The sequence below is a fragment of the Peromyscus leucopus genome, chromosome 3 (assembly GCF_004664715.2).
Source record: "Peromyscus leucopus breed LL Stock chromosome 3, UCI_PerLeu_2.1, whole genome shotgun sequence".
Classification (NCBI taxonomy): domain Eukaryota; kingdom Metazoa; phylum Chordata; class Mammalia; order Rodentia; family Cricetidae; genus Peromyscus; species Peromyscus leucopus.
Window position 1 is genome coordinate 29048697 of NC_051065.1, and position 20861 is coordinate 29069557.

Genomic DNA, 20861 nt, shown 5'->3' on the forward strand with positions numbered 1-20861 from the left:
TTACCACAATCAATAGAGATGCCTGAAATAAAACTTTTACGTTCTAAGACTTGAATTAGTTCTAGCTATTCTTCCCAGAAAGCTGAAGAAAAGAAGCAAGAAAGCTCAAATTTGTAGAGAAATTGCTTCCTGCTGTCGAAACGAAGGTCTCCAGTCTTTCCCAAGCCCATTCTGGTACTGCCCTCAACTCTCAAGGTTGAGGTCAGAGTGAAGATGATGCTCTGCACAGCTGGCACAATACGTTGAGAGAAGACTAGTGTGCATTTGCATCTTGAGTTTGGATTGGTGAATCACCCCCCGGGGCTTCTCAGCCAAATGCACCCTTCATCTTGTTTGCACCAGAGTTGTGCAGGCTGTACTGGGCAGAGATGATTTTGTCATTACTTTTGGATGAGCCTAACATAGCTTCTGAATGAACTCTTTGTTCCCAAGTCCCTAGGACACAATGGGTATTCATCAACAATGACTTGTTTCTTTCCAGAGTGTCAAAAACAATTGAGATAAGCAATGTTTAGAATCTGATCTGCACTTCTCACACATAAGTGATTTTGAGCTGTCTTTTTAAAAGGGGTGTCAATGCTGGATTGCTTAACTGATTCATTGTACAGGTTAAAAGTAACTGTATAAAAGTCAAGATAATATGTACCACCCATACTGTACACATCAAATCCTTTCTATATTTGATTACTAATTTTTTTCTTTATATCATCCTCTTGCCATCATTTCAAACTCTGCCTTTTCCTAACATGATTTTCTGTACTCCATTTGTATTTATTCTGACCCCTAAACCCACTTCATTTTCTACATTCCTGTGAACGTCATATTACTATTTTAAATAAATGAGTGCATGATCCTCTACCTTCTCTAAGCACTTAAATAATTTCTCATGCTTTCAGTATAAAGCACATACATTGCTGCCCACTATTCTGTGTTCCAGCCTTTGTTTTTCTTCTTATACGTGACATATGATCCTGCCCATCTGTTCCTTTGCATACTACTTCATTTCTTCCCCTTTTAATGGAGTTAATGCTTACACATTCAGTTGTAACTAGTGTGTGTGTATGTGTGTGTGCATGCATGTGTGTGTGTGTGTGTGTGTGTGTGTGTAATACACATGTATGTTCATGTATTCGTGCAGAGGCCAGAGGTCAACACTGCATGCCTTTCTCATTTGCTTTCCACTTTATAATGAGGCAGGGTGTCTTGCTGAAGCAGAAGCCCACTGATTCAGCTAGATGAACCTTCCAAGAGCTTCAGGGATTTGCCTTTCCTTCAAAGCTCTGGGATTACACATGTATGCTTCTGTGTCCAGCTTTTTATATGGGTGCTGGGGACTTGAGCACAGATGCTCATGGTTACCATGCAAGCAGTTTACTGAGTAAGACACCTCCCAAGTCTCTAGCTCTTATTTTTTCATGGAAGCCCATTTTCTGTGGCATTAAACTCTCCTAATATTGCACATCTCCTTTTTTGACATGTATTATAGCTGTAACTGTACATTCTTTGAGATATTTGATGAATCACTATCTTTCCCTCTAGGTAAAAAGCTTTACATAGTCCAAGTGTTATATTGCTTACATTATTCTAAAGTTAAGACACTACAAACAACTTCTTAGAAAAATCTTTTGATCTTACTTTAACTTTTCATGTGGTCCCAATACTATTTGTTCAATCTTATCTTCAGGGAACCATACCACATATAATTCAGTCAAATTTAAGAAAGATTTATGGACTTTCCTTTGAGCTGTATGTTCCTGTAGATGTTCCATTTAGTTGCCAACCTTTGAAAAACTACTCAAAGGAGAAACAGTTGCCCCTACTTCTTCAAATCTGACTTTCTCCTCAGGTTTCCAGTTTTTCTATGACCCTACTCTATGTAGCTTCTAGTGACTTTCATGATGATGAACACCTTGATCCCATCAAGTTTTGGAATGAAGATATTAAAGACATTGCTTTGATCCCATCAAATTTCTTACCTAATTTGTTTTTCCATCAACCTCAGTAAAGTTTATTATTGTCTTTTTCTGGAAATGTTCTTTTCTTTGTTTTCATGATACCATGTTATTTAGGTTTGCCAGTTACCTCACTAATGACTACTCATTAATGTTTAATGAGTACTTGCCAAGTGCCATACCCTATCATTGATATAATATATAGATTTGATCTGAGTAAAATTGTGGGACACATAGTATATTAAGATTGAAACATTAGTTACCTATATCATCTTTTAAAAATTATATGAGGCCTTGGTCTCAGGTCCTCTGTATTTTCTTATTTATATTTCTATCCCCAAATTATCTTGTTCATAAAATGGTCTGGTACTAGAAAATAATTGGCCTACCATTAAATTTGAAATTACCAGTTAAAGGTTATTGATAATTTACAAATAAAAATTTCCCCACATCTATTATTATATTAGATATAGTTCTTTCTGCTGGCTCATTGGCCTATTACACCTTATGTAAGAATTGCAATAGACAGTACATCAGTTTCTAGCTTCATTTGACTTATTAGTTGGCTTCATGTTTTTGATGCCATTTGAAAAAATACATCTTGCAATTTTCTAAAAAAAAAACATTGATAGGCAAACTGGTTTTATTTAATCATGAAAAACTTGACAGATCCCTTCCATGTTTTCCAGTACTATTTGAATACATTTTTTTAAAAAGTCATCTCAAAATACTTTATTTTCATAATGATGCATTTTGTTTTCTAGCCTCAAGGATAGAACAGGGAAAACTTAGTTCTAGGTCCAGATGTCTGTGGTATCTTCTGAATTTTAAAGCACTGAGCTTATAAATACCAAGTGAGCTTTACACATATCTTATTTCCTATTTTCAAGCAGACCATGAACTTGAGGTCACATTTAATATTAGCAGCACAGACGACAAGTCTGACACACAAATGTGAGTAAACATTTCTGGAAGAACAGGTAGAAGTGGCGAAGTACACATGTTAATCAGAACTTAACATGTGATAAGCTATTAATGACTCCAATCCCAGTGTCCTCTTTCTGGTCACCCTCTGTCAGTAGGGTGGAATACTTAGGCCTTCCTCCATTCATGACTCAGGGAATTCCAAAGTTCATTCCTATGTAGCTGTCTCCCATTTTTGCCTGCAATAGTAAATAAAGGACTGTGGTGGCATTGACACTTATTTTCTAATTGAGAATGTATGCAGTGTTTTTCCCAAGACAGGGTTTCTCAGTGTAACAGCCTTGCCTGTCCTGGGTCTTGCTCAGTAGACCAGGCTGGCCTCAAACTCACAGAGATCTGCCTGGCTCTGCCTCCTGAGTGCTGGGATTAAAGGTGTGGGCCACCACTGCTCAGCTATGTGTGGTTTTAACATTGCAAATAAAAGCCTATGATAGAAAGGATTTTATTGCTGTTCTTGTATCATTCTATCCTGTTTAGAATAATGTCAAGCTTGACATATGCACTCAGTCTATCCCCGTGGAATGGGAGAAAAACAGAACACATGAAAAGTGAAACATACTATAGAATTAGCAAGGTAAGGCCAATATTAACTATTATTAACAATGTTAATTAAATTGTATGCAATATTAACTGAAGTAGCTTGGCCACACATGGCAATGCCGTATTCAGTTAAGTCAGAATTCTATGCTTTTTACTTTTGCTACAAATATTAATAAGTAGCAATGTTGAAATTTATCAGCAAATGATCATATTTGCTCTTTGGTGTAACTGCATAGCCCAATTAATGCTCAGAGATAGATAAAATTTATATTAATGCTTTTATAATCAGATCAGTGAAGGTGTATGTGCCACAGCCTTGCATGTTTTCATCGATGAGAAAGTTTTGATTTTATTGTCAGGCTTCTGATGTCAATAAGGATCTTTGAGACTTTTTAAAACCAAATTATTGGCATAAAGTTTCTAAAAATTTCCTCTCCTCTTCCTTTTTGCCAAAAGAATATTTAATTCCCTTTCCCTCTGTTTGTTTTGGGAACCGAGGCTCTCCAGTGAGCACATGCTGTGTCAAGCACTATCTAGATACTGACTGCACATTACAAACAAGCAGAAGTTCTCAGTCCATGGGAGATCCTCTCCTAGGATGCACGGAAAAGCAAAGTTCAGCTAAACTGCACAATTAATTCACGATCACTTCTGAACAGAGAGAAAAGGTTGCTTTAAGCTGTTCGGCTCTCCTCTTAGGGATGCAAGGTCAGTTTCAACAAAGGAAATTACTATTCTTTCAAAGTTGCCTCTCCTGATTTGTATTCCTGTAATTACCTCTCCAGAACCTCTTCCTTTTTGGCTTGTAAACTCAGCTTAGTAAATCAATTCAAGGCTTAGCTACCTGTAGATATACCTGTTGGGATAGATGGATGGGTGAGTGACCCAAGCAGGACAGATATCTTTCCTAGCCAATGACTTCATCCACACATCAATGTTGATCTTCTTTTACAAAAAAGAATCAGAAACTTTCCCCCCTCACCTAATATGGAAATAAAATTTTAAAAATTGCTTTAATTCTTTCATTTTCCCCCAGAAAATATGGAAGGTGTTTTCTGGAGTCAAACACAGTTTAAAAACAACCAACCAAACAAACAAACATTATTTTCATACAGTGGGCAATTATTGGAACTCAAAAGAAAAAAAAAAGTAAAGAAATAAGGCATTAAAATTGGTTCTTTTAGGTAATCTAACTCCTAAGCTACTGAAACTAGACTTCTGAAATCAAATTAAAAACATAGACAGTTAAATATGTTCTCAATAACACCAGCAAACTGGTCAAATTTCGACTAAACTACTAATTTTTTAAGCTCAGAATAATAGGTTTTTAGTTGGTATTCATTTTCAATCAAAGAATAAGATCGTTATTCCATCCCTTTGCCATTTCACATTTTAGCTCTGAGATGCTTCCACAGAGGAGGTGTGGCTTTCACAGAGGAGGTGTGGCTTTCACAGAGGAGGTGTGGCTTTCACAGAGGAGGTGTGGCTTTCACAGAGGAGGTGTGTAGAGGAGCTAAAGTTCCCAAGTTCTAGCTCCACGTGGTAGGTCTCTATCAGAGCTGTGCCTCTCCTGTGTAGCTTGTGCTATTATTTAGTTTCTGCTTCTGTGAAATGGACATAATGATGATAACATCTACACTTGGGGGGGGCAGATTGTGAGGATTAAGAGGGTCTGACTAGTTAAAAGAACAGTGCCTAGAAAAGCGCACACTCCAAGCACCTGATAAAAGTTATTGTTGATGATATCCTTCTCACAGTCCTAAGAACACTGCATAAAATGTGCATGTGAAGAGACTCAGTTTGCAGAGTTGGCCCTGAGGGGTATTATTTGCTGGCATTGGTAGGAATTAGTGTTGTGAAATGTGATTGCTTATGAATCCATTTCTATGAAAATATATGAAATGTACTGTTAGCCTTAAAAAAATCTAAGGAGGAGGAAATATGACTAGAACCAGATGAATTTTTTTGGAAAGTTTACTCATCTTCTTAGTTTTTATGATTATTTTTCTCTATGTCCCATTATTCACACCTCAGTGTTTAGGGTGACGTGAACAGATAGAATGCTTTCAGAGTGGAAGTTAAAGACTGAAGAAACATCTGACTATTACTAGTAACCTGAATAGTTAGACAGCAATTAAAAATTAAATTTATATTTAACAATCATTTTTTTTCCTGTATAACAGCTACTGATTCAGTTTTGGGATGCTGAATTCTATCTTTTTTTATTGACAAAGTTTACTTATAGGAATTGCATAGGAAATGCATAATATCAAAATTCAATAGCACAATTTTAAAGATGAGTAAAATGAGCCCCAGAATGATTTAATTAACCATTACTCTGTTTATTCAGTAAATATGTATTGATCTTCTGCTATGTACTACCTGCTCTTCTGAGTAGTAGAGATGGAGCTGTGAATAAGCTGTCCAACTACAGTGGTGAGATCAACAATTATAGTTGATTGTGAAGAAAAAGGCACAGGGAGATTGAAGCGTGCGGGCCAGGAAGAGGTAACCTGTGATAGGTGGTCAGAATGAGTAGAGAACTTAGTAGAGCCTGAAGGAGGGAGGCGTGGGAGAGAGTCAGTACACTGGGAGGTTACAAGGCTGTGGGGAGGCAAGTAGTTTGAGTGCAACAAGAAGGGTGAGAGGAAAAGGCCAGACATCAAGAAGGACATGTCCATAATGTTGTGAATACCTCAAGAACAATGAAAAATCTCTGGAACGTTTTAAGCAGGAAACGACATCTATATTTGCATTTTTAGAAGGTTTGGTTATTTTGTTTACTTTTTTTTTCTTTGCTACAGTCAGGCAGTTGATGACAAGTCTCGTAAGCCTGTAAGTGGCTCTTTCCTGGGGAAAGACAATGGTGACTATCTATGGGTAAATGTTATCAGGTTATGGTTTTACAGAACATACTGGCTTTATTTCTGTCTTGTTTTCAGAGGCTTGAAATAGTCGTGTTTCTTCTGCCTTGTGAGACAGGGTCTCCTAAGTAGCTCAGGCTGGCTTCTAATTCACAATCCTACCTCTGAGTTGAAGTGCTGGCATTATTCCTGTGTGCTACTACCATGGGCCCTCATCTTACACACATATTTCTTTGACACAGTTCCTGAAAAAATGGCCTTTTAAAAATTGTCTCCCTTTTTCTTTATTAAACAAGGGACTTGATATAGCATGCTCTTTTCTGTTGTTGAAAAGGAACATGATTAGCTTAATTGTTTTGGCTGGTGTTTCTCACCCAACAGCTAATTCCTACCTATGAGGCACTATTCATCTTTATGTCTATTAGATTCATTTCGTGTTTCCTATTCCCATTGCCACTGCCCTAGTTTGGACCATCATTACCTCTCACCTGGAGTATTGCCATAACCTGCCAGCTCATCTCCCTGCCTCCCAAACCTTTATTTCCGCATATTTATCTTCATAGTGTGCTTTCAGATTTCGTTGCTCAAGTGCCGTTAGATGTTTCTCTCTGCCTACAGGAGAAATCTTACCCATTATTCCATTTTCTGTGAGAGTTTTACCTTCTACACTGTCCCTTCACACACCCTAACCCTTAGCTAAGCCAACTCATACAAGGAAATCCCAGGCTTTTACCACCTTTACATAGGCTCATAATGATGGGCTCCTCTTCTTGAGATCTGAACAAATTTTCAGAGTCTAGGATATACAAACAAACTTTGCATGATGACTTCCACAGTTATGTTAAAAAGAAATAGCATGACCCTCTTGCCATCATAGCATAGATCCTAAACTTTCCTATCACCGTAGTTACATTTGCATATATTGCTACTCTCTTGTGAGGCTTTATGTTCCTTGGACATACACAGTGATGTGCTCTTCTCTCTGACCTCAATACATCATCTAATGCCTGGAAAGTAGCAGACACTTAAAGATTTATTTCATTGGATTGATGTCACTTTTTCATGACATTTTAAAATATTTATATGATGTTATTTTGTTTGAGATGCAAAATGCCTTCAGGAAAATAGTATAATTTGTGGATTGAAATTAAAAATGTAACAATTCTTATTTTTAAAGTACAATGTATGAAGGGCAGAAATTACATTAATAATTTAGCATGGAATGTGCCTACTGATTAAATTTAAAAATTAAAACAGAATTTATCCATTCATGAAAAATTTATAAAATATTACGGTGTGCTCCATTTATTATTATAGATTTACTTATAAAAAGGTTACGAGATATTTTCTGATCAGGAAGATAAATTTATCTTAAGTTTCTAGTCTCTGACTTGTATAAACCTTGATAGAGCAATCTCTATATAAAACCTCTTTAAAAGTTATAAACAGTTATAGTTTTACATAAATATTTTAAAGGTTTATTTATTTTATATGGATGAGTGTTTTTCTTGCTTTTATATATATGTGTGCCTAGTACCTTAGAAGTCAGAAGAGGACATCAGATCCCCCAGGACCTGGAGTTACAGATGTTTGTAAGTCACTACGTGGGTGCTGGGAAACAAACTCTGGTCCTTTGTAAGAGCAGTAAGTACTCAGCCACAGAGTCATCTATCTAGTCCTCATTTCTTATTTTCTTAAAGAAGTTAAAAAGAACTTTTAGGGTAGGGTAGTGGGTGGTGAGCCCTGGAAAGAAGAAGAATGGATGGATACCATTGATGCATAATGTATGTATGGCTATGTGAAACTATCACACTGAATCCTCTAATTTCTATAATAAACATGTGTTAATAAAAATTATGATGTATTTTTATAAAAAGATTAAAATCTTTTCACTCTATAAAGTATGATACTAAACACATATGGTCAACAAGAATTTGCTGTAAAACCAGTACTCATCCTGGTCTGCATGGCCAAGTAGTAAGTGGTAAATATTCAAGAAAGTAAGTGTAATATATCTCATTGTATCCTAAAGAAGGCAGCATTGGGAAATGCTTCTGGGGGTCAAAGCGCACAGGAGCTGTAACAGTTGCTAATACCATCTCAAGTGTGGAAAGTATGGAGGGGCAAGAAGCACCAGCTGCTCCAGCTGCTCCAGCTGCTCCAGCTGCTCCAGCAAGGGTAGGGAAGGAAGACATACTGACACATTGCTGAGGTCCTCAAGCTTAAGAGTTTTCTCCAAACAGTATGTGAGTATTTCCTGTGGATTGAATATCAGTCATAGGTGAAAGGTACACAGGGCAGGAGGAATGCCTGGATGGACAATAGGGCACCAAGAATGAGAACCGTATAATGTGGACCACTGAAGGACCAAGAGCTGAGGAGGTGTGGGTCAACAAAAGAAAACTGTGCAGGGAGACTTAGGTGCTGAAGCCTTAGCAATGGCAAAGGAATTCCCATCAGCATGTGTGCTCACTCCCTCCCTCCCCTTAAAAAATATATGGTCACAGAATGTGTTACAACTGCCAGGTAAGAACTTTGTCCTCATACCCTCATACCCATGCTACCGTCCATCCCTAACTTTGCAGATGTCAGGACTGGAGTCAGCAACAGCAGCAAAGAAGCATGGATGATAACCCCTGGGAGCATGCTAACTTTCTTTTCCAGATGTTAATTCAAAATAGGCTCCTGCTGTCATGGAGAAAATACTTACCTGTAATGTTCAAAGTTTCAATCATTATATTGGTCTAGGCATAGTAATTTTTTAAATCAAGATTGTTTAGAAGTTCAGGTTTCTCATTTTTTTATTACACAAGCATATTTTACAGAATAAATTTTAAATAAGAAAAAATGAAAATAAACTTAGTTTATTATTCTACCTGTATTCTATGCTTGCCAAAATGTGATTTACTATTCAGGTCTGTGTAAGTAAGACTGCAACGATGTTTTGGATAAAACTTTGATAAGACAGATGAACATATCATAGACTTTGATGACTGTGAAATTAGATTTAAATATAGGTTTGTTGAAAGGAGGAAGAAAATACATCCAAAGTGAAGTTGTGACTACACCAGTGTAGAAGGCTATCTTGAGTGAAAACAGAAAACAGATGTTGGGATTCAGGAAAACAGATGTTGGGATTGAGGAAGGCAGCAGGAAGTTATTTTTAAGTGATAACTTTCCATCTACTTCTTTGAAAACCTAGGAATGGAATTGAAAAGCCAGCTATTTACCAGTATTACCCCTTGGAAGGGTGCCTCTGTGGATTGAACCTGGGGTCTCACACACACTAGGTAAGGATTCTGTATCATTAAGTGTGGTATTTTGAATGAAAATGGCCCCCAAAGGTTCATAGGGAGTGGCACTCTTAGGAGGTGTGACCTCACTGGAGGAAGTGTGTCACTGGGGGCGGGCTCTGAGGTTTCAGAAGTTCGAGCCAGGCCCAGTGTCGCTCTCTCTTCCCACTGCCTGCAGATCCAGATGTAGAACTCTCAGCTGCCTCTCTAGCACCATGTCTGTGTGCATGCCACCATGCTTCCTTTCCTTGATGATAGACTAATTCTATCTGAAACTAATTCCCAATGAAATGTTTTTCCTTTATATGAGTTGCTGTGGTCAGGGCATCTCTGCACAGCAACAGAAGCCCTAGCAGAGACACTAAGCTCCACAGTTAGCACATTTCTTTATATTTTGAGACAAAGTTTTGCTTAGTTGTTTAGCTGGCCTTAAACTGACTTTGTAGTCCCACTGATGCTGAACTTTCATTTCTTCCTTCTCAGCTTCCTGAGTATAGCTAGGATTACAGGCCAGGATCACCAGGCACAAATCTTTTTGGTTATTTTATTTTAATACCACATCATGTTTAGGATCTGAATCTCAGTATCTCATGTGTACAGTTATCTCTGGATGGTAACTAAAAATCTGATAAGTAAGTAAAGGAAAGAGGAGAGAATTGGAGAAGCTAAAATGCTGAAGAAGGCTAGAAGAAGAAGGATGTTAACTGGGCTAGGTTTGGGCAGAGGTACAAATGAAGATACACACAGTCATGAAGAAGTAACCAACAGAGAGCCACACAGAAGTGAGTGATATTGTCAACTCCCAGATTTTAAACTACTTCTTTGAGACCTGGAATCTGTAACTATGAGGGACAGAAAAGGTTTGTGATGGTGATGGCTTTTGGGTTTAGATATATAAAGCCTGACGATGTGTAGGGAGTCTCCTGTAGAAACACCTTCACTGGGTGGCCCTGTAACCAATGAAAGCAGCCTCTGCCAGAGCTACAATGTGACTTTCAACAGTGAACACAGTGATGTCAGAGATTCTTGCACATTAAGAATGTTTGAAAGTATTGGGGTCTAGGTTAATGTTGCTCTCTTTATGAAATTTAGTGAAGGCAAAGTTGTGAAGACACCCTGGGAACTAAACCTGGTAGCTCAGCCTGAGGCCCTGCACCCTCTGCTGCCCATCCATCATTCTCTCCTCAGCATTTTCCCATGTGGTTCTGAGCACTGCTTAGGAAACTGTTTCAGTGAGGTCTGCCAACCTCAACTAAGCAACCATTCACTTGAATGCAGTAGAAGCTGAGTAGAGACTGTAAGTTGCCAAATGAGGTTCTCCCTGCCGCCACTGCCCTGCAAATCTGGAGGGGGTAGAGAATTGGGACAAAACAATGCTTTCCTTTAGATTACAGAAATATGGCTATAAAGACAATGTCAGTGTGAAGAGGATAGAGACAAATGAGATTTCTGATCTTCAAAAAAGTAATGTTTTCTCTAATGCATTACTTAAAATGTCAGTAATTTTTGTTTCTAATAATTCAATATCATAGTAAAAATGCAGAGTAAAGAAAGGAAGGGATTTTCTAATGTGAAGCCTATAGAAAAGATGATGCCTTGTAAATATTTATGTATTTTATATAAATTTACTCCAGGTAACAGAATAAATTCCTTTGCAGTGAAAATATGAGATTTCTAGAGAGTCAGTTTGCTCATATAACTCATAGAAACTGCTCTATTAGTTGAGTTTAATTAATAGAAAAATTGGCTTATGGAATTTAGACAACTGGTTAATCCAATTATACTAGAATGATGTGGTAAATAATTTGGTACAAGCAGTTCACATAATGTTCTCTGTAGGACCATCATTCCACGCTAAATCGATATGTACTGAATATTTGAGTACCTCCAGAATTCACATGCTAAATAGTTAACCTTCAGTGTGATAGTGTCTACAGATGAGGTCCTTGGGGAGATGTATTTGAATGAGGTCCGTATTGTGTCAGGAATCTCATGGCAGGCTAGTATCCCAGTAAGTAGAGTTTCTGTTTTCCCCTCTCATGTGTGGACACAGCAAAATAGCATCATATTGAGAAATAGGTGCATAACAAATCTGCTGGTAACTTCACCTTAGAGACCTTAGTGTCTTGATTGGTTTGCTACTATAGTATTTTATTATAGTGTCCTGAGCAGACTAATTGAGGAATGTTTCTCAAACTTGAATTTTTCTTACAAATAATCTGAATTATAGTCAATATGTAGATTTTTTAATCCAAGTTTTAACTGTATTTGTTTCCCCTAAGCTGGACTGTATCTAGCCAGTCGTCTTCATTTTAAAGTGATTCTGATGTTGGCTTTTGTGGGCACTTTGCTAAGTACTGTTTGTAGAAGAGGTAGCAGGTGATTGCCTTGTGGAACAGGACAGAGACTGGAGCAGACATTCTGTCTCTTTTTCCTGAAACATTCCCCTATCGGTGAAACTATTAAAGCCACTCCACATAGTTAAAAGGGAGGTTTATTTTGTGGGGTAGATTACAAGTGAAGGGATAGGTAACAGGGTCTAGGAAAGGTGTGGTGCAGTCCGGTGGTGTTCTCTGGAGAACTCTGCTCAGTCTACCTTCAGCGTCCAGGGTTCAGGAATCAAGAGAGCTGGCCCATCCAGATCTTGGATCTTCAGGGTCCTCTCTTGGCCCCTCCTTGTAGGTGTGACGGTTACCGAAGCCTCAATGGGGGTTGGAACTTCCAGGTCACAGCTGGAAGGCTACCCACTACATTCCCACTTCTTCCATCTGAGGCACCACGTTTCTGTTCTTTGTCACACAGCGAGGTGAGGTCATAGCTTAAAATCTTAGAAGAAACATGGGGAGGATGAGTGCTGTATAGCACTTAATCTTTTCCTTGGAAAAGCTTCATTTCTTCAATTGATGGTTTACCTCATCCCAACTTAGTAAATTCTGGGCATTTATGAAGCCAGATCCACAGGATGCCTTATCTTCTACATAACAGTGATGAAGGTAAAACTCCAAATTCCTTAAAGATCCCTACCAAACTGCATGAAGTTAGTTTTCTGAAAAAATGACCCAATGATTCAGTTTTTTTGAGACTATGTACACTAGAAGGATTTAAAGATGTTTTTTGTACTTTTTGAATGAGATACTTTAGCTTAAGATTTTGAGAGCTTCGTGAACCAAGGCAGATGTCAGAAGACACAGTTTGAGAAAGTAGAGCTTTAAATATTTTTCCAAAGGGCAGGCAGGCATTGGTCATTACACAAATGTCTCTTAAGTCTCACACTATGGCTTATCACCAGTTCTGAAGTGAGGTATGGACTGGCTATCACTATCCCTGAGCTTGACAGAAATCACTGGGATTAAGGAATCAGCAAATAGAGGGTCTTTCCTTTTTCAGAAAAAAAAATGAGATGTTTCAAAATAGAAATAGTTAATTATATTCTTCAGATCTCATTTTCTCCTTGAGGCAGATACAAATTCCAACTGTTTCTGACCTTGTGCTGCCATCTCTCAAATTGGCATGTATTTTGACATATTTTTGAAAGCAGTTTCCACTATGTTGTGTTCACTAACACATGGTGTATTGAAACTGCTAAGTAAAATACAAAATATTACTAATAATCTATCTGTTATGTATTATTAATAATCAAAGGAAACAGCTTCCACCAGATGGAGGGACAGATATGGAATATCCAAGATATCTAGGATATCTTCCTTTCTTCCTTTTTTCCTTCCCTCCCTCTCTCCCTCCCTCCCTCCCTTCCTCCCCACTCCCTTCTTTCTCTCTCTCTTTCTTTCTCTCTTTCTTTCTTTCTTTCTTTCTTTCTTTCTTTCTTTCTTTCTTTCTTTCTTTCTTTCTTTGCTTAAGTTCACACAAATATCTTAGTGCAAATAGCAATCTGAGAAGAATCTGAGTGAAGCCTCATGTTTCAGGTCTTCAGTGTTGTGACAATGGGTAGATATCTATGCAATTAAGACAACTGGTTTCTTGTTTGTGAGGAAGCACCAGATCAAAAAATCTGAGGTGGGATCTTGTACAGGGCATTCCTACAGTGAGCAGGCCACTTTGTTTCTCTTATTCTTAGTGTGTTATAAAGTGGGAATCTCTGTACCCTTCTAGCTGTAGGCTGCTGGGTACATTACAGATAAACACCTCAGTGCATAAAAACATTGAGACTTACTTAAAGATGAACTGTTACCATTCCAGCTGGAAATATTAACTTAAAGTTTTACTAGTCTACAGAACACCTTTCCCAGCTTGTTTACTTGGTGGAAAATAATTAGGTTGTAAGAGAAGAGATACAGGAACATTTTAGTCTTGATGGGCAGAAAGGCTGTTTACCTCTTGGTTCTTTCAGGGACTGTATTCTTGTCAGTGTGTTTATTTTTTGCAGACTGTGATGTTCATTGAAATCAGGCTCCAGGAAATTTATTTCTTTCACATTTTCAGAGCTGGTATTTATTTCTCAGCTTAACAAATCTATCATCTTCCTAGATAGTTGCAATTCTCTGATTTTCCTTAGACATATTTAATTATAAATAATGTTTCAGTTTATTTCTTCCACCATATTTCCTTGTTTTTAGGAAGGGTTTTGGTTAGGGATAGATGATGTCTTGGCCTGTAGGACCTTTTCCATGTCCCATTAATTGCTCTTGGTTTTTCTTCTTTTGGAAGCATGCCCTTTCATTTGAATCTCAAAAATGATTTGTTGACTAAAAGGAAGTGTGGCAAAGAAACAAACTGGGTGGGAATGTATTTTACAATGTAGCTGACAAAGTTTATCCTGGAGTTAGAAATAAATTTTGATTCTTGTTTAGTACTCACACTTGGGCAAGAAGTTGTATCTATAGAACCACCATTTCTTCTGTTAAAAGATGCTCACAGTATCTTCTTGACTCACTAAACTGTTATAACAATAAACCAGGTGATCCTTATTATGTTATAGTAGAGTTCTTACCACAGGACAACTGGTCAGTAATGATCTATTACTAAGACAGGTCATTAGTTTGTCTTCCTACAGAATCTAGCACAGTATTTCTAGAGCATGTGTGTGTTGAGAGAGAGAGAGAGAGAGAGAGAGAGAGAGAGAGAGAGAGAGAGAGAGAGAAGAGGAGAAGAGAGAGAGAATGCATGTCTTGAATCCAAATTAATACATTAAGTAAAGGAAGCCAATTTTTCATTTGGCTGAACATTTTGATAATTTTACTTTTTTTTTTCTGTGTGATTGTGTCTGTGTGAGTTTGTGTGCACATGTGCTGGTATGACTTTATTTGTATGTGTATGTGTACACACATGTATACACATGTGGAGGTAAGAGATCGATGTCTGATGTCTTCCTTAAAAATTTTCAGCCTTATTTTTTGGAACAGTCTGTCGCTGAACACAGAGCTTATCCATTTGGCTACACTGACTAGCCAGCAAGTAGAGAGGATCCCCCAACTCTGCTTTCCCAGCTCTAGGGTTACAGGTGGATGCTGTCATGTCTGTTTTTTATGTGAGCACAGGACTGGAACTCAGGTCCTGTGCTTGAGTGGCAAGTGCTTTTATGGACCAAACATCTTCTTAGGCCCTTATTCTTCTCTGACTGAAAATTTAAAATTTAATTTTTTGAGCAGTTTCAACTTTACATATGCTTGTGATGCTTTTGTGTATATTTTAGTACTTTTGTGGCCTGATTACATACTCTAAATCTTCTTTTGTTCTTAACAGGTGTGAAGTGAATACAACCAGGAAAATCATCTATTAGCAAAGTGACCTTTTCATCAGTCACTTTGCTAATAGATGACTTTTCTGGTTGTATTCTTTCTCTTAAGTGAATTTCCTCAAAAATACTCCACGTGCTATAAAACTCATTGCTGGTCTAGAAATTGTTATCTTATTTCTTTGTTGTATGTACTGGTTGTAAGCTTTTGAAAACTGTGCATCTAGATTCTCAAAATTCCTCTATGTTTGGTGAATATCTATGCTTTTGCAAGCAACTCTCCATTTGTAAAAAGAAAAAATGCAATGATAATGAAAAGTACATTTCAGCAAGGAACTAAACATGAAAACTGTTCATGATTTCTGAGGAACTACCATCTACATATGTGGCTTTGCTTTGAAACATGCTATCTTGGTGTAGACTTTGTATAGATTGTAGATGAACATTTTCTTAGTGTATTTGTGTACTTAAAGTACAGTGTCTAATTTTCCAGTTCTATAACAGGACTGCTGATCTGATAAGAAAACCAAGTCTATGTAGAGCGTCACTTCTTAGAATGCCTTTCTGGTTCCAGGGTGAAATCACAAATATATTAATGGCCTACTTTTCCTATACCAAGGAAATTGATTTTCCCTTTGTTTCTAAGGAAAATCATTTTGAGGGTACTCACCACTGTGTGATGAATGACACTATAAAAACACTTTAGGACATCAGAAGGGACAATACTGACTTAAAAATTGTTTGCTCCATGCAATCTAACTCAGTTCCCTTAAAAATAGAGTTCATTTTGTAATGGTCCTTTTCCCTATCGCTTCCTTGGTCTGCACGGATGTTTCTGTGTGCAGTCTAAAGTGCTTTTGGCTGCTGATTCACCTCACTCGGAAGCAGCCACTGTCTGGATTTGCCAAGTGTACCTTGGAAGGTACTTCCTAGTCATTTGCTCCTCTACTGTCTAGCAAAGCTTGCATTTCAATGCCAGGGACTGGGAGAGACAATTGAGTGGGAGGGTGAAGCTACCAAGATATTTGCTGGAGAATCTTAAAGAAGCCTACACAAGCTTGGAACCAGATTTTAAGTGAACAAAATAAAATCCTGGTTTTTTTTCCCTTGTGGTTATTTCAGGCTTTTTATTTTTAAAGTAACCTTCACATATGGTTCCTCCATATAAGCCTAAATATAATTTATGTTGGTATATGCATGATGTGAGCTTACTCTTCATGATACAGAACACGGAATGATGTGTTCTTAATTCTGGCCTTTCAGTTTGTATCAAATGAAGGGACCACTGAAAATTCTAACAGAATTACTCTGCTGTGTTCACACTCAGCTAACTTACGTACACTATGGCATTCTTAGCACATCCTATTAATTATGGAAATCACTCTCATTTCAATAGTGGAATTTACATGACAACAGCTTCTTGGGCTCATTGGAGCATCTGACCAGCATGTCACAAAACTCCCTTGTAGTGTTGTGGGTGGTGACAGGGCTCTGTTGACAACAAATTTGCAATGAAAATATCTCACAACTGTGCAACCACTCGGAACATTACTTAGAAGAGATCATCTGCATATTCACACAGGTCACGAGTGTCAGGAAAGATAATTTCCCTTCTTTTACGTTAATCAGATAAACTGTTAGGACACACAGCCACACACATGCCTGTAAATGGCCCAATACATACATAATATTGAGCAAAGAGGTGAATATAGAATTGGCACCATGTGTTCTCTTATGGAACCATGTATTTTACAAGTCCTGGATAAAAGTTGGATTATGACCTTAAATTACACAAGAGGAGGGAGTAGCCCAGAGGAGTAAATGATAAGGAGTTAGCAATAAGGTAAATCAAAATCATGGAAGAATTAGGCCCAATATCACAAAATTCTTAACAGAGCAATATGAAACAGTGCTTCAAAAAAAATCTGGAAGAAATGATGAGCCATTTAAAGTCACACTGGATTGATTAAAGCACTCCAAAATATAGTAATGCTGTAGGGACCTAGCCTATGTTAGAGGCGGCAGGAGGAAGATGCCCTAATGGTTTGTGTGGTCTCGGTTTCTATGACTGTACTCATTTTGTGTTTTTAGTCTCAGTAAATAATCTTCTATCATTTTACACTGCTTCTTGAGAGCAATTTCAACAAATGCATCTAATGTAGAATTGGATACATTTAGCAGAATCTCAAAAGAAGTGGGAATGAACAATCCACTCAGCATAAAACAGAAAAGAGAGACAACTGTGTGTAAATATCAGCCCCCTTTTAGGAACTGGCTCTGGAGAAGACAAGTCTTAACCCTACAGTTCTGGCCATATCCCACCCTGTAGAAATGTAATTTGTCCACCTCTTTTATTCAAAGAAATTAGGTAATTTTTCTTTTCTTTTTTTAATTTTTTTTTTTTTGGAATGTCTTCTTGGGATGATGTTGAGCACAGACAACAAGTTGAAATATTTCATGCCTAAGCCAATAGGCTACACCTTGATAACTATTAGCTAGAACCCTCAGAAGATCATAGCTCATTTTGGGACTTCTGATTACAAGAATGCACACAAAGAAGAGATCACTTAACTTGAAATAAAGTTAGAGCTGAAAGAAGAGGAGACTATTCCCAGGGAAGTTGTAAGGTATTATTGCTGTGAATCGTACAGACCTGGAGAATCTTAGACTAACTGCATTTCTGACTGATCACCTGTCATGAAGTAGAGAAGTGAAACAGGTGACCTTTTGATGCTCTGGATTTTTCATTCAACAGAGATATTAATTATAACATAGATTAAAAGATCACTACTTTGGGGCTATCTTTGCATTTGTTCAGCTTACCAATTTTAATTGCAATGACATGAAATCAGAGAAGTGTTGTTGATGCTAGGCAATCTTGAAATAAGTAACAAGATTTATACTTTTTCCCCATATATATATATATATATATATATATATATATATATATATATATATATTATCACTTTTAAAATATAGCCATCATACACAAATGAGTGAGTCACATAGTTTATTTATTATTTCTAAAATCTGCAGCCTACCCACACATTTTCTTAATCTATTGATGACATATAACTGAAAAATACTATGCACTTTAAATAGAGAAACAGATCTTTCCTTTGTGCACTGACAAAGATTTTTTTTTTTTTTTTTATGAATTAAGTTTCACATTTTATTGGTAAGGATATAGCTTACAGAGGTAGATGTCCACACCATTTTGGGGGTGAGTGAGGTTGGACTTAACAGCATCAAGTTTTCATGTCATATTGTTTTAGGCCCTATGAATGTAGATACAATTTTCTTTGTTTTATGTGTGCTAGAATGCATCTCAAATTTTCTTCTTGGGTCATTTTGCATCATAAGCACTCCGAGTATCACTTAGCATATAAATCAAGAAAGCCCAGGGCAGCCTATTCAAAATATCTGTGTACTCCTGATGGGCAATGAGAACCTAAAGGTGTGGACAGCTCAAACCTACAGGTGTGAGGGATCTTCATAAATGGAAGACATTGGTATAACAATGTGGACAATGCAACTTTCAGACTGTGAAATTACATTGGGCTGTTTTTAGAAAAAAAGGCAAATAACAGTACAGAATCCTAATCAGTTTCTCCAATATCTTCGGTAGGAATTGTTATCCACAGGCATCTAGTGAAATGGAAATCTGGATGTTTTGGGTAATGCTGATATCCAATACACTTATACACACAATAGCATTCAAGTAACAACCTCAAACTGTGAGCAGATAAACCAAAGCCAATTTAGAAACTGAGACAGGTAAATGAATATGTCCAAAGGGATGGTATCCCCAACCCCCACTCCTAAACATAGTAGTCAAATGAGCAGTTCTGGAGGCCCTGGAGGCCAAGAGCACAAAGAAATTCAAGCAAAGAAACTCGAAGTAACCAACTGGTTGAGGGTCTTAACACACTAATCTCAACTCACAAAAAAATCTTAGCTTGCAATGTGCCAATGTGTGATTACACTGGGTATGTATAAATTCAGGGTATCGATAAATATATCTATTACTATTTGAACAAGAGTAGAACTATTATACAAGTAAATTAGTTGAATCTGTGACTATACATCTTGTGAAAGGTGGAGTTTTATTTGTTTTCAGAATTTGCAGTACTCTAAGATATTTTGAAAGAAGGTGTTCACTTCTTCAAACCATCTCATCTTTAAGAGACACTTGCATGTTGGTTACCTCTTTGAGGAACTAGAAGGAGATCTAAGTGAAATTCCTAAGAAAACAGCGTATTGGATATATCACCTAGTCTATTTTTGGACCGCGGATCTCCCGCCCTCTCCGAGTTATCTCACTGCCAGATAAGAAAATGGAACAGGATCAATGGGGAGATAGGCTTTGAGTCTGGCTCGTTTTTTTCCCCCTCAAGTAAAAAAGAGCAAAGGGCAGAGAGTTAGGGGTGATTTCCAAGCATGCTTGCGTGGGGGTGAACCCCTGTCTGCGGAGCTTATCCTGGCAGTGCCGGGGTCCTACTGACCGCTACCCACCTCGCCTGGCAACCTCCACACCCACATGGAACTACCAGCGTGTCAGCCGCTCATCACAAGGTGGTTCCTGTGCACAAAGCCTTATAAACCCCCAAGCAAAGGAATCTTGAGCCCAGAGCAGAGATGGATGGAGGCGGTTGGCAATTGAGACCTATCTCTCTAATTAGTCCCTGTACCTCTCGCTCCCTGATAGTAGATCTGTGCTCTGAAATTGGCCTCTTCCTGGAGGGACAGTAGCGCGCGCACACACAAACTCACTCTCACTCACACCCACATTGCTCCTGTGACCCACGTTTTCCACCCCCGGCAGATATGTAGAGACTGGTCCATGCTCTGCCTCAACTTTCCCCGCTTTGCCTGCCCCACGCGGTACCCGAGCTCCTGCGCCCTCGCTGGGCGCCCTCCAGAGGGACACGTCCCCCTCTGGGCTTCTTACCTCGCACGGTCCACTCCTGGCAGGAACTGGAGCTGACCGCGGTGGTAGAGGCGGTGAGCCTGCACCCAAGCTCCGGCTCATGGTTGGTCCTCTTCATCCGACACAAAAGAGGGAGCTTGCTGCCTTTGTCCTTTCTAAATCCAAGGGAGAACTTATTTTGCCCCTGAAATGGCCAACTTGTGTGCGAAGCTTCCTGTCACAGTGCCCCCTGCCCCCGCCCCCGCCCGGCTGCGCGCTGGACCACTGCCCGGTGGCCCAGCATCCAGGCCTCCGAGTCAAGGAGGAGTGGGAAAAGGGAGGGCTGGAGGAGAAGAGCGGGAGGAGGTTGGCAAGAAGGGGACCCAGTGGTCTTCGGCAGAAGGGAGGGGAGCTTCAGAGCCCAGTCGCCTTCCGCCTCTTTGCAGCCAAACCCACTTCCTAGGCTCGGAAGCAACTTTCCTTCACCTTGGCCAGGCTGAAACAGTCGCGTCTAATTGGGACTCAGGCAGAGAGGCACGGACCTTCTAACATCCTCTCCTCATTCTTTTTCTCCTTTCCCTCCCCCTTTCTTCCCTCCGTTTATAGGGGTGTATCTGCAGAGTCTTC

General features: G+C 38.6%; 1 protein-coding gene across 1 annotated transcript in view; it reads right to left on the reverse strand.

The window, feature by feature from the left end:
• The window catches only part of Grm3 (glutamate metabotropic receptor 3), a 224042-nt gene extending 203551 nt beyond the window's left edge, over positions 1-20491 (reverse strand). The window contains exon 1 of the mRNA XM_028862112.2: positions 20277-20491. The gene's annotated coding sequence lies outside the window, so the exon portion shown is untranslated. The remainder of the gene's footprint in view (positions 1-20276) is intronic.
• Between the last annotated feature and the right edge of the window lie 370 nt (positions 20492-20861).